Source organism: Chelonia mydas, chromosome 20 (assembly GCF_015237465.2).
Source record: "Chelonia mydas isolate rCheMyd1 chromosome 20, rCheMyd1.pri.v2, whole genome shotgun sequence".
Taxonomy (NCBI): domain Eukaryota; kingdom Metazoa; phylum Chordata; order Testudines; family Cheloniidae; genus Chelonia; species Chelonia mydas.
The window spans coordinates 10,492,182-10,506,550 of NC_051260.2; the positions used below are offsets into that span (position 1 = coordinate 10,492,182).

Below are 14,369 nucleotides of genomic sequence, written 5' to 3' on the forward strand. Positions count from 1 at the left end.
GATTTAAAAATTACGAGGTGTTATAATGCAATAATTCGTCGGTTGTGGTGGTGGTGGTTGGGATGTTTTGTTTCTTTTTGTTTTTTCCTCTGGGTTATGAGTCTTTACTGGTCATGTTTTCAAGTTTGTAATAATCTGGCTCCATGATCTGAAGCCTGAAGAAAAACAGCAAATGTTTTGAGATTCATGCTAAAATCACAAGAGTTATCTGTCCTGGATTGTGGCTGATTATAGGGTTGTTCTGTGTTTGTATGGCACAAAGGGGTCTGGCCCATGACTGAGGCTCCTAGGTGCTACCATAGTACAGTAATAAATAATAGAAAGAGGTACTAAAGGCTTGGAAATTTGGCCTGGAGATTTTTTGAAAATCTGGCCCTAATTCCCTGGTATGAAGTTTCTTGCTCCTTTTTATGAAGCCTCAGATATATCTGAATCCCTGAATCCCACTTGACCCTCACCCAGCAGAATCCAGAGTCCCTATGCACGATCTATGCTTCCCTTTCAGTCAATGAGACAGGGAAAAGCAGGCAGTCTCACCAGGGCCTGGGAGATTCATTGTGGTTCAAAGAACCGAGTCCAGGCAGAATGATCCTTATTCAATTATCCCATGAAAATGACCCAGTCTAATTATTCCTTAGGTGAAAACCAATTTAAAACAGGAGTTAAAAATTCACAAATCACCCTAATGGATGAATGATCCCTACCACTAGGTCTGCTTTAAACCGGCCTGATCTCCCCACAGACAAATACTGCATTTCCACGTGCTTTGAGAAGGGAGAGGGCAGGGGGATAAGAAAGGGGGGAGCTATTTGAGGACACCAAGATCTTGTTGTGCAGAGGACAGGTGGAAGCAGATTTACATCTCACACTTAGACCAGCAAGTAGGTGAATGGGGGCAAAATGCGCCCCTGTCACTTTGTAGATTCAGAGTTTCCAAGGCCAGAAGGGGCCATTGTGACCATCTAGTCTGACTTGGGGTATAACACAGGCCAGAGAACTGCCCCAAATTAATTCCTTTTGAGCTAGAGCAGATCTTTTGAAAATAAAAAAAAATCCAACCTTGATTTAAAAATGTATCATTTCACTTGAAACAAAAAAAATCGACTTTTTCATTTCACTGGAAAATTTGACATGTTTTTGTTTCTAGGCAGCCTGAAGCAAATGAATCCCCCCCCCCCCCACCATTTGAGTGGGGTTTGGTCACCAAAACATTGGTTCATAGCACACCTCTAATCTCAGTGTAGATTGTAAATTCTTCTGGGCAGGGACTATCTTTTTGTTCTGTGTTTGTAGAGCACCTACACAATGGGGCCCTGCTCCATGACTGGGGCTCCTAGGTGCTACCATAATACTCCTAATAAATAATATACAGTGCCTAAAGCCATGGGGTTGTGGTCCATGACTGGAGCTACTAGGCGCTATCATAATACCCCTAATAAATAATGTACAACGCCTAGCACAATGGGGTCCTGCTCCATGACTGCGATGGGGGCTCTTAGGAACTACCAAAATACATTTAATAAATAATAATAATAAGTCAGACCCCTATATGCAGAGGCACCACAAATAGCTAGTCACTTTTGAAAATTCCATCCAGATTAAAAAAAAGACAGAACAAGCCCCCAGCTCCCCCTCACCCCATAGCTCCAAAATGCCTGAAGGGATTTTGTTCCAACATTCACCAATGGACAAAGACCAACTGTGAGGAAGTTGCTCCCAAAAGCTGAACGCGTGGGAAATTTAGGAGCATTTTGAAAAACAGAAAAGTGTTTTGTAGCTTCGCTTTGCACTGGCTGATGGTGCGACTGCTTTGATACATAACTGGATTCCCACAAGTTGGGGTGGGTAGAGCTCTGGGCTGCCATTTGATCACCTTTCTAATGGAAGACAAGAATCCAGGGACTTTCACTCACTGCTGGCTCTTTCCATTCCATGTTCTGCTCTGATTAGAAAAAAAGAAAGAAAAAAAAAAAGTTCTGGCATAAATACACCAGACCTGACGATGAGCAGAAATGACTGGATCTAATTATTGCTTCTGTCAACACTCAGGACTTATCAGCTGGGTTGGAGCAGTGGCCTTGTCCCCTTCCCCACAGCCGCCCCTCTGTGCGTGTGTGTGTGTTGTTAGCAGTGAGATGATGTTTAAAGGCCCAGGCCGAGGGCTCACCAAAGATCCAAACATTTCAAAGAATCAGACACCCGCAGCTTGCTCTGGACTTTCTCCAGACAGGGGCTGTGCAAAGCAGTGGAATGCAAGACTCAAGTCTGGAAGGAGGCATCTTCACTCGGAGTAGCTCACAGCTAATGGCCGACGTGGAGAGCACATTCAGCAGTGTGGGGGTGGCAGTGTGGCCTAGTGGCTAGAGTCCTGGACTGGGAATCACAATACCTGCATTATATTTCTAGCTCTACTGCTGGTCAGCTGCTGTGCCTCAGTTTCCCCATCTGTCACATGGGGGAATGATAATGAATTCGAGGTGTTCAGATACCATGGTGCTGAGCACCATATAGAATCTTAGGCCAGAAGGGAACATTGTGGTCATTGCTGACCTCCTGTATATCACGGGCCATGGAACTTCCTCAGAAGAATTCCTAAAACAGATCTTTTAGAAAAACATCCCATCTTGAGTTAAAAATGGTTAGTGATGGAGAGTCCACCATGACTCTTGGTAAATTGTTCCAATGGCTAATTACTCTCACTGTTAATAATGTGCACCTTATTTCCAGAATTAATTTGTCTAGCTTCAACTTCCAGCCATTGGATTGTGTTATACCTTCCTCTGCTAGACTGAAGAGCCCATTATTAAATATTTGTTTCCCATGTAGGTACTTACAGACCATGATCAAGTCACCCCTTAACCATCTCTTTCTTAAACTAAATAGATTGATCTCCTTGGCCTGGTCTACACTACGAGTTTATGTCGGATTTAGCAGAGTTAAATCGAATTAACCCTGCACCCAACCACACAACGAAGCCATTCTTTTCGACATAAAGGGTACTTAAAACCGATTTCTGTACTCCTCCCCGATGAGGGGATTAGCGCTGAAATCGACATCGCCATTTCGAATTAGAGTTAGTGTGGATGCAATTCAAATGTTTTGGCCTCCGGGAGCTATCCCATAGTGCACCATTGTGACCGCTCTGGATAGCACTCTGAACTTGGATGCACTGTCCAGGTGTACAGGAAAAGCCCCAGGAACTTTTGAATCTCATCTCCTGTTTGGCCAGGCGAGCTCATCAGCACAGGTGACCATGCAGTCCCAGAATCGAAAAAGAGCTCCAGCATGGACCGAACGGGAGGTACTGGATCTGATTGCTGTATGGGGAGAGGAATCCGTGCTATCAGAACTATGTTCCAAAAGACGAAATGCCAAAACATTTCAAAAAATCTCCAAGGCCATGAGGGACAGAAGCTACAGCAGGGATGCAACACAGTGCCCCGTGAAACTTAAGGAGCTCAGACAAGCGTACCAGAAAACCAAAGAATCAAACGGAAACTCCGGGACAGAGCCCCAGACATGCCGCTTCTACGCTGAGCTGCATGCAATTCTAAGGGGGAGCGCCACCACTACCCCACCCCTGTCCGTGGACGCCGATGATGGGGTACTCTCCGCCATGCCTGAGGATTTTGAGGACAGGGACGATGAGGAGGAGGACAAGCTTGAGGAGAGCACACAGCACACTGTTCTCCCGACAGCCAGGATCTTTTTATCACCCTGACCGAAATACTCTCCCAACCCAACCAAGCCAGAGAAGGGACCTCTGGTGAGTGTACCTTTTAAAATATAATACATGTTATAAAAGCAAGCGTTTTTTAATGATTAAGTAGCTCTGAGGACTTGGGATGCATTCGTGGCCAGTACAGCTACTGGAAAAGTCTGTTAACATGTCTGGGGATGGAGCACAAATCCTCCAGGGACATCTCCATGAAGGTCTCCTGGAGGTACTCTAAAAGCCTTTGCAGATGGTTTCTGGAAAGAGCAGCCTTATTCCGTCCCCCATGGTAGGACACTTTACCACGCCATGCTAGCAGCAAGTAATCTGGTATCATTGCATGACAAAGCCTGGCAGTGTTTGGTCCCGGTGTTTGCTGGCATTCAAGCAACATCCGTTCTTTATCTCTCTGTGTCATCCTCAGGAGAATGATATCATTCATGGTAACCTGGTTGAAATAGGGGAATTTAATTAAGGGGACATTCAGAGGTGGCTGTTCCTACTGGGCTGTTTGCCTGTGGCTGAAAAGAAATCCTCCCCGCAGTTAGCCACGCAGTGGGGGGGGGGGCGCTACTGGGCTGAGCTGTTCGCGTTTGGCTAGCAGGGATCTTCCCTGATATCAGCCAGGCGGTGGGGGGAGGGGTAAAGCGATCATCCGAGAGAATTGGATGTGGGGGAGCAGTGCGGGGTTAGTTTGGTTTCTGCTGCTGCACGTTAACAGGAAAACTGCAGCACTAAATGGCCAACTCAACGTGCTTTACTTGATATGGGAGAGGAGGGGGCTGCTGTTATGAAGGCTGCAGAAGCCGAAAGACTATGGCTTACCATGGCCGCCTGCAAGCCGAATTCTGTTGCCTGGCACTGCGTGTGTGATCGCTAACACCAAAGTCGCAGGTACTCAATATAAGATGCAAAATGCTACCTTGTACCAAAATCACATGTGCTATGTAATGTGAATAGTGTTGTCCACCATGAAAGAGTATAGCAATTGTTCTGTAAAATGTATCTTTTAAAATACTTCACTCCCTTTTTTTCCTCTAGCAGCTGCAAATGTTTCAAGCCTCCTCCTCCGTCCCAAAGGCTATCTCAGATAAGGCAGCGAAAAAAACGCACGCGTGATGAAATGTTCTCTGAGCTCATGCAGTCGTCCGGCACTGACGGAGCTCAGCAGAATGTGTGGAAGGACAAAATAGCAGAGTACAGGAAAGCGGCCAACGAGCGTGTAGGAAGATCAGAGGAGGCATGAGGCAACGCTGGGGCTACTGCCGGATCAAACGGACATGCTCTGGCGTCCGGTGGAGGTTCATGAATGGCAGCAGGATCACAGACTGCCGCTGCAGTCCCTATTTAACCGCCCTCCCTCCTCCCCAAGTTCCATGGCCTCCTCACCCAGACACCCAAGAACACGCGGGGGGAGGCTCCGGGCACCCAACCACTCCACCCCAGTGGACAGCCCAAGCAACAAAAGGCCGTCATTCAACAAGTTTTGAAGTGGCCTTTTCCTTCCGTCCTACCCTCCTCCCACACCCCACCCGGGCTACATTGTGAGTTATCTTCCTATTTTTATAATCAATTAATAAAGAATACATGTTTTTTAAACGATAGTGACTTTATTTCCTTTTGCAAGCAAGCTGTGATCGAAGCGGGGAGGGCAGGTGGCTTACAGGGAATTTAGAGGCAACCAAGGGGGTGGGTTTTCCTCAAGGAGAAACAAACAGAAGTGTCACACAGTACCCTGCCCAGTCATGAAACTGGTTTTCAAAGCATCTCTGATGCGCAGTGCTTCCTGCTATGCTCTTCTAACCACCCCGGTGTCTGGCTGCAAGTATTCAGCGACCAGTCGATTTGCCTCAACCTCCCACCCCGCCATAAACGTCTTCCCCTTACTCTCACAGAGATTGTGGAGCACACAGCAAGCAGCAATAACAATGGGAATATTGGTTTCTCTGAGGTCTGAATGAGTCAGTAAACTGCACCAGCGACCCTTTAAATGTCCAAATGCACATTCTACCACCATTCTGCACTTGCTCAGCCTATAGTTGAACAGCTCCTTACTACTGTCCAGGGTGCCTGTTCATGAGCCAGGGCTTTAAGGGGTAGGCTGGGTCCCCAGGGATAATGATAGGCATTTCAACATCCCCAACAGTTATTTTCTAGTCTGGAAATAAAGTCCCTTCCTGCAGCCATTTAAACAGACCAGAATTCCTGAAGACGCGAGTGTCATGAATCTTTCCCGGCCATCCCACGTTGATGTTGGTGAAACGTCCCTTGTGATCCACCAGTTCTTGCAGCACCATTGAAAAGTACCCCTTGTGGTTTATGTACTGGCTGCCCTAGTGCTCCGGTCCCCAGATTGGGATATGCATTCCGTCTGTCGCCCCACCACAGTTAGGGAATCCCATTTCAGCAAAGCCATCTAGTATGACCTGCACATTTCCCAGAGTCACTACGTTTGATAGCAGCAGCTCAATGATTGCGTTGGCTACTTGCATCACAGCAACCAACACAGTAGATTTGTCCACTCCAGACTGATAACCGACTGACCGGTAGCTGTCTGGCATTGCAAGCTTCCACAGGGCTATTGCCACTCGCTTGTGAACTGTGAGGGCCGCTCTCATCTTGGTATTCTTGCGCTTCAGGGCAGGGGAAAGCAAGTCACAAAGTTCCATGAAAGTGGCCTTAGGCATGCGAAAGTTTCGGAACCACTGGGAATCATCCCAAACCTGCAACACTATGCGGTCCCACCAGTCTGTACTTGTTTCCCGGGCCCAGAATCGGCATTCCACAGCATGAGCCTGCCCCAGTAACACCATGATCTCCAAATTGCCGGGGACCGTGGTTTTAGAGAAATCTGTGTTCATGTCCTCATCACCGCGCTGCCGTCGCCTCCTCGCCTGGTTTTTCAGGTGCTGGTTTTGCATAACTGCACGATAAAGTGCGAGGTGTTTACAATGGTCATAACTGCTGCGGTGAGCTGAACGGGCTCCATGCTTGCCGTGCTATGGCATCTGCTCGGGCAATCCAGGGAAAAGGGCACGAAATGATTGTCTGCCGTTGTTTTCACGGAGGGAGGGAGGGTTAACTGATGACATTTACCCATAACCACCTGCGACACATTTTTGACCCCATCAGGCATTGGGAGCTCAGCCCAGAATTCCAATGGACAGCGGGGACTGTGGGATAGCTACCCACAGTGCACCGCTCAGAATGTCAACGCTTGCCACGGTACTGTGGACGCACACTGCCGAATTAATGTGCTTAGGGTGGACGCATGCACTCGACTTTATACAATCTGTTCCCAAAAATCGACTTCTGTAAAATTGGAGTACTTTTGTAGTGTAGGCATGGCCCTTGAGTCTATCACTATAAGGCAGGTTTTCTAATCCTTTAGTCATTCTCGTGGCTCTTCTCTGAACCCTCTCCAGTTTATCAACTTCCTTCTTGAATTGAGGCACCAGAACTGACCACAGGATTCCAGCAGTGGTCACATCAGTGCCAATTAAATAGGTAAAATAACATCTGTACCCCTGCTCGATTCCTCTGTTTATTCATCCAAGGATCACATTAGCTCTTTTGGCCACAGCATTACACTGGGAGCTCATGTTCAGCTCATTGTCCACCATGACCCCCAAATCTTTTTCAGAGTCACTGCTTCCCAGGATAGTCTCCCAACTTGTAGGTATGGCTAACATTCTTTGTTCCTAGATATATACTTTTACATTTAGCTGTATTAAAATGCATATTGTTTGCTAGTGCCTCATTTACCAAGCAATCCAGATTAATCTGAATCAGTGACCTGTCCTCTTCATTATTTACCTACCCTCTATTTTTGTGTCATATGCAAACTTTATCAACGATGATTTTATATTGTTTTCCAGGTGATTGATAAAGATATTAAGTAGTGTAGGGCCACGAACCGATCTCTGCAGGGTTCCACTGGAAATAGACCCACTCGATTACGATTCCACATTTTCAGTTACATTTTGAGACCTATCAGTTAGCCAGTTTTTAATCCATTTAATGTGTGCCCTGTTAATTTTATATTATTCTAGTTTTTTAATCAAAATGTTGTGCGGTACCAAGTCAAACGCCTTACTGAATTTTAAGTATATTACATCAGCACCATTACCTTTATCAAACAAACTGGTAATCTCATTAAAAAAAGATACCAAGTAAGTTTGACAGGATCTATTTTCCATAAGCCCATGTTGATTTGCATTAATCACATCACCCTCCTGTATTTCTTTATTAATCGAGTCCCATATCAGCCACTCCATTATCTTGCATAGGATCAGTGTCAGCCTGATTACTAGAGTCATCCCAATGCTCCAAGACTTATTGAAAATAAACATTAATTGTCCAGTGATTCAGAGTAGCAGCCCTGTTAGTCTGTATTCACAAAAAGAAGAGGAGGACTTGTGGCACCTTAGAGACTAACCAATTTATTTGAGCATAAGCTTTCGTGAGCTACAGCTCACTTCATCGGATGCATACTGTGGAAAGTATAGAAGATCTTTTTATACACACAAAGCATGAAAAAATGGGTGTTTACCACTACAAAAGGTTTTCTCTCCACGCCATTCATGATTTTATACACTTCTATACATCCCCCCTTAGTCATCTCTTTTCTAAGCTAAACAGTCCCAGTCTTTTTAATCTCTCCCCTTACAGTTTCATACCCCTAATCATTTCTGCTGCCCTTCTCTGTACTTTTTCCAGTTTTAATATATCTTGAAGATTTTCACAGCTCAGGAAAGCCATTTCCTGTCCTGCTTTAACTGTAAATTTGCAATAGGCCAGTTTACACCGTGAGCTCTTCAGACAGGAGCTGCTTCACAGTCCGGCACCGAGCAGCACCCAGCATGATGGGGCCCTGGGCTCGGCTGGGACTTCTGAACACATCATCATCATCAGGCCAGTGACTGGAAGTTTAAGTTAGACAAATTCAGACTGGAAACAAACTGCCATTTTTTGAACCAGGAGGGTAATTAACCATTGGAACAACTTCCCAAGAGCTGTGGTGGGGTCTCCATCGCTGGCAATCTTTAAGTCAAGAGGGGCTGATTTTCTAAAAAGCTCTGCTCTAATTCAAACAGGGATTAATTCAGAGCAGTCCTAAGGTTTGTGTTATACAGGCGGTCACAGCAGGTGATCACAGGGGTCCTGTCTGGCCTATGAATGCCCCTACAGGTTGCTGTAGACACCATGAATGCATCTAAAGAAATAAATGTTTGCAAAAAGTGCCGGAGCCGAAGGGTAAAAACCAGGATCCGATCACCGGCAGCAAGGGTCTAATTCTGGAGTTTTCAAAGGTGGCCTAAGTGGCTAGGAGTCAATGGGATTCAGGCACCATCGGCTCCTTTGTAAACGCCAGCAGAAATACGCCCAATAAATCTCTGCCCTTGAAAAAGCTCGGCTGGCCGGGTCGGCACTGAAACAACCTGAGGTTTGTGATTGACAAAGATCCAAGAGGTTGCTAAATCCGGTGCAAGCTGTGAGGGAGGCCGGAGCTCAGCCCCTTCCCCTCCCCCTCCAGCCCTGTCCCAGCCAGCGTCCAGGAAGGGGTTAATGTTTTCAGCTTCAGCACCAAAGGATGTGTCCCCTGTTGGAGCTGGGGAAAGTGTGTTGTGCAAAGGGCACCATCTATCGCTTGATTGAGGGAAGTGGGGCTGGAATGCCCGGCATGCAGAGGCTCATTCCAAGGGGAGGGCCGCATCTCAGGGAGGAACAAGGGAGGGAGCCTCTGTGTGTGTGTGTGCGTGCGTGCACACGCACATATTAGTGTTTGGTTTTGCACGCGTGCACATGCATGTTAGTGTGTGTTCATGCATATGTGCGCTAGTGTCCACGTGTGCACGTTCGTGGATGTTTGTGTATGCAGGTGCATGTGTGTGCCCACATGTATTACTGGTATTTTCCACTGAATGCATTCGATGAAGTGAGCTGTAGCTCACGAAAGCTTATGCTCAAATAAATTGGTTAGTCTCTACGGTGCCACAAGTCCTCCTTTTCTTTTTGCGAATGCAGACTAACACGGCTGCTACTCTGAAACGTCTATTAGTGTGTGATTTTGCATTTGTGCGTGCATGCCCATGCATGTGACTGTGTGTTTGTGCGTATGTGCGTGTGCGTGTTCACATATATTTGTGCGTGCAGGTACATGTGTTTGCCTGTGTGTGTGCACGTACATGTATTAGTGTGTGCTTTTACATGTGTGCACACCTGCCCATGCATGTTACTGTGTGTTTGTGTTTGTGTGTGCATGTATGCATTAGCATATGTTTGCGCATGCATGTTCATCTGTGTGCTCATGCGTGTATGTTTGTACTTGTGTGTTTATGCATGTGTATATGTGTGAGCACATGTTTGTGCATATGTGCCTGTGTGTGCATGTGCAATATTGCTCACTCCAGACATTCAAAAATCGTGAGTCAGACCCCCCCAAAACTCATGAAATTGGCCCACAACTCAGGAGCTTTTACAAAAATATTAAATCCTGTTTGGGGCCTGTCTTCTGACTTTTGACCTCCTCGCCCTTGTGAGTGTGCTAATCACAATGTTGCCAGCTCTCACAAATAATGTGGTTGTAGACTCTACTGCTGGAGCTCTTAATCGAGGCTCCAAATGAGAATGGGGCCCCACCGGGCCAAGCGCTGCCCAGAGACAATCCCTGTCCCAGAGAGCTCACGGTACAATGCAGAGCCTAGTGATGAGCTGGTCATGTGAGAGCTGAGACTGGAACCTACCAAACTCATCTCATATCAGGGCCATCAAACAGCCATTAGACGGGAACAACTTTCAACCCGTGCTGTGCTGGGGAGGATAAAAACTGGTGACCTACATGTGAAAGGGTCCATGGCTCATTATTTAGTGACAGCTTGCGGTAGCCAGTCCCCACTAGCACTGATGTCCCACCTTGAAGAATGAGTCTGTTTTCCGGAAAGATCAGGTTACTAAATCAAGTTCTAGCCTTTTGAAGACTCTGTCTCGAGGTCCCTTCCAGTCCTACAGTCCTAAGACTCTGTGCGCTACAAATATCTACCCCACCCTCTTGTTAAAGGGAAAGAGCCCATTAACCAAAACAAAAACATTACAGAGCACTGGACTGGAACTCAGGAGACCTGGCTCTGCCACTGGCATGCTGGGTAACCTTAGGCAAGTCACTTCGCCTCTCCGTGCCTCAGTTTCCCCATCTCTAAAATGGGGATGATACTGAACTTTGTAAAGTGCTTTGAGATCTACTGATGAAAGGTGCTAGAGAAGAGCTCAGGTATTATTATAATAAATGCAACAAACCAATATTAGCAGAATATCCAAATTCATTCCGGTAAAATCATCCCACCCATTATTCCAGGGTTCTAAGTCTGGCTTTTATAAATGCATCTCCCACGCTGCCCGATGGGCAAACGGCAGAGTCTGAATGCACAACCATTAAATCCAGAGGACAGATGTCTGCTGCTTAGCTACAGCAGTAATTGGCAGGGGACAGCATGCCATTATTTTTTCCTGGATCAGGCCATATGAGAAGATGCAATATACAAATATACACATACATGAGTTTGTGAGACAGTGGCGGTGGGACAGTGGGCATCGGGATTGTTGCTGGTCTCTGTGCCTGGCTCTGGGAGCAGTGTTGTCTAGTGGTTTCCAGAAGCGCAGCCAAATGTAACAACCACCCTGTTTGGGTTGTCTGCTGGGCGTGACGCTGGGATGCATGTAAGCAAGAACCACTTGAGGTAAAGAACCAGGTCTCTGGAGGTAGCAGGGCAGTCACAAGCCTCAATATGTGCTCTAGCTCCTAGAGAGCGGCATGGAGGTTAGAGAAGGGGGTTACAGAAGCACCCGGGTATGGCATGTTCCTTCTGAAAGGCAGCGTGACTGAGACTTTGCTGTTACATTAGCAACCTGCGTTCTGCTCCTAGCTCTGCTTGATATGATCTGGTGCAAGCCCTTAGTCATCTTATCTGTAAAGATGGGTGAATGCAATAGGAAGACTTCATTATTACAGCTTGTCATGGGAAGAGTTGGCGTGGGAGCTAGACCTCATGGTCACCGGGTGTGTAGTTAACCCTAGCCTACAGCACCCCATGTAGGCAGTCACATGCTCCCAGCCCTCTATGCTTTGCTTTTCGGACATGGTATTCAGCTTCTTCCGCATCCTTACAAAGGATGAGGTTGAAAAAAGCCGCTAATGTTGTCCTCCCATTAATGTTATTTAGTGTTATTTGATGAGCTCATTATTTATTCTCTGCTGAGTGCCAAACCCACCATGTCTGTCAGAGGCAGCGTGGCCCAGTGAGTAGACTCAGGACACCTGGGTTCTATTCCTGGCTCTGCTGGGTGACCTTGAACAAATCACTTCCCCACCTCACCCTGTGCCTCAGTTTCCCTTCCTACCCTTTGTCTGTTTAGACTGTGGGGCAGGTAGGGTCTCTCACTCTGTGACTGCAGTGCCTGGGTTGAGGCCTTCTGGGACCTACCGTAAAACCCTGGCAACCTAAAGAAGGAATATTTGTCCGCCCAATGTTTGCTTTAAATCCGCTCACTGGGAAATTTGCGGCGCGCAGCCGCACCAGGCACAGCAAACTCAGGTTTTCTTTAGCGGAGTGGAAATCCTGACAATGCTCCTGCACAATGGTGCTCAGTCCCAGCTACAGGGGTGGGTGAAGAGAGGAAAATTCCCTCCTCCAACGAGCCAGCTTTGCTCAGCTGATGCTCTGCTTCATGCACAAGCTTCACGCTTTGTTCCCTCCTGTGACGCCGCTTGTGTGTGGGGGGAAGCCCCTGTCGAAATCCACAATGTGACCTCTGCCGTCTCCTTCGAGTCCTGCATGCAGGAAAGCATGGCCTAATGGTTAGGCCCCAGTCTGGAGTCCAGAGGACCGGCGCGGCTGCATGACCTCACGCAGGTCTCTCAGGGTATACCTGCATTGCAGCCGAGAGGTGTAACTCCCAGCTCAGGTCGATCCACTTGAGCCAGGGTGCTAAAAATAGCAGTGTGGACACGGCAGCTCCAGGTTCGCTCCCTGAGCCCAATCCCATTTGAGATCATAGGTACATGCTGCCAGTGCTGTGTGCCAACTCGATCCACGCTCGCGTGTGCCCATCTCCTTGAGCTGGAAATCACACCTCCAGCCGGACCCGTAGCCTCTCTGTACTGTGGGGAGGGCAGCCCTGCCTTGCCTCACCGGGGAGTGGTGAGGATAAATACTGTGGAGATTGCAAGGGGCTCAGATGCTGCGGTAACCGGGACCATATCGGTACCTTGGTAAGACAGGACATTGCCATTCTCTAGCAGCTAGAGAGGGGTGAGATCTTGTGGGTCCTGGCTGGTTAAACGTGGTGTGCAGAGCTAGTCTGTATTCCACCGCAGGACTGTTTTGGTTCTGCCCACTTGTTTGTATTACCCACCTGGTAGGACTTGTCTATTTAGACTGGAAGCTCTTTGGAGCAGGGATCATCTCTGTGGTCTGTGTTTGTGCAGCCCCCAGCACCACGGCCTAGGAGCTACCATAATGCATCTAATAAATAATGTGCAGCACCTAGCACAATGGGATATTGGTCCATGACTGGGGCTCCTAGGAGCTACCATTATACACTTAATAAATAATGTACAGTTTCTAGCTCCATGCCTGGGGCTCCTTGGCAGTACCATAACACACCTGTGATGGGGTGTACCAGGCCCTTTCAGGTTCCCTGCTGGAGGCCCCACAGTCCGATCCCCTCACCCCAGGAAGGAGCAGTGAAGGTGGGGCCTTTAGGTGTGCCTAGAGAGGCCTTGTGGAAGCAGCCAATCAGAACCCAGCAGGCTCAGATAAAAGGAGCTGCAGGGCTTGACCAGATTCGTTGCTGGTCACAAGAACTCAAGAAGAGACCTAGAAGTTGGGTTCCTGTGGTACTTGCATTCAGCGAGGAGGAAGAGGGCTACTTACTAACAATGTCACACGATCCCCAGAGGTGATCCTCATGCTCTCGGTAACAGCACAAACTGTAGCAAAGGAACTGCTGTGGCTTTTCTCTCGGGTGGCCGTGCCCACGGAGATCCTCACAGACCAAGGGACAAACTCTGTGTCCTGGTTGTTAAGGGAGGTCTGGGCACTCCTCAAGGTTAAATCCCTCAGGAACTCCATGTACCACCCCGAAACGGAGAGATTTAATTGAACTCTGAAAAGCATCTTGAAAAAGTTTGCAAATACGGACACCCGCAATTGGAACCAACTCCTGCTGTATCTTATGTTTGTGGGACGAAAGCTGCCGTAGGCATCAACAGGTTTTCCTCTTTTGAATTTCTTTATGTCCAGCAACCCTGGGGGATCCTGGACCTGCTCAAGGAGACATGGGAAGAGCAGCCTTCCCGAGCCCCAAATGTAGTGCAGTACGTGGTCCAGGTACGTGAACGACTAAATTGCATGTTAAGGTTTACTGGAGAGAATCTGGGGCAGGCTCAACAAGCCCAGGCCCAACATTAGAATAAAGGAGCCCAGGAAAGAGTCTACCATCCAGGTGACCGGGTCTTCTTGTTGGTGCCTCGCACTGACAGCAAGCTGTTGGCCAAGTGGCAGGGACCCTACAAGGTCATACGACGAATAGGAAATGTGGATTATGAGACCCATTTCCTGGATAAGAAGAAGGAAAGACAAATTATCTATGTGAA

The 14,369-nt window shown here is 47.6% G+C and overlaps 1 protein-coding gene across 2 annotated transcripts in view; it reads right to left on the reverse strand.

The window, feature by feature from the left end:
• The window catches only part of SMUG1 (single-strand-selective monofunctional uracil-DNA glycosylase 1), a 35,927-nt gene extending 21,870 nt beyond the window's left edge, over positions 1 to 14,057 (reverse strand). For both annotated transcript variants that reach the window (XM_027828128.3, XM_043532926.1), the window contains exon 1: positions 14,052 to 14,057. The gene's annotated coding sequence lies outside the window, so the exon portion shown is untranslated. The remainder of the gene's footprint in view (positions 1 to 14,051) is intronic.
• Positions 14,058 to 14,369: the final 312 nt, after the last annotated feature.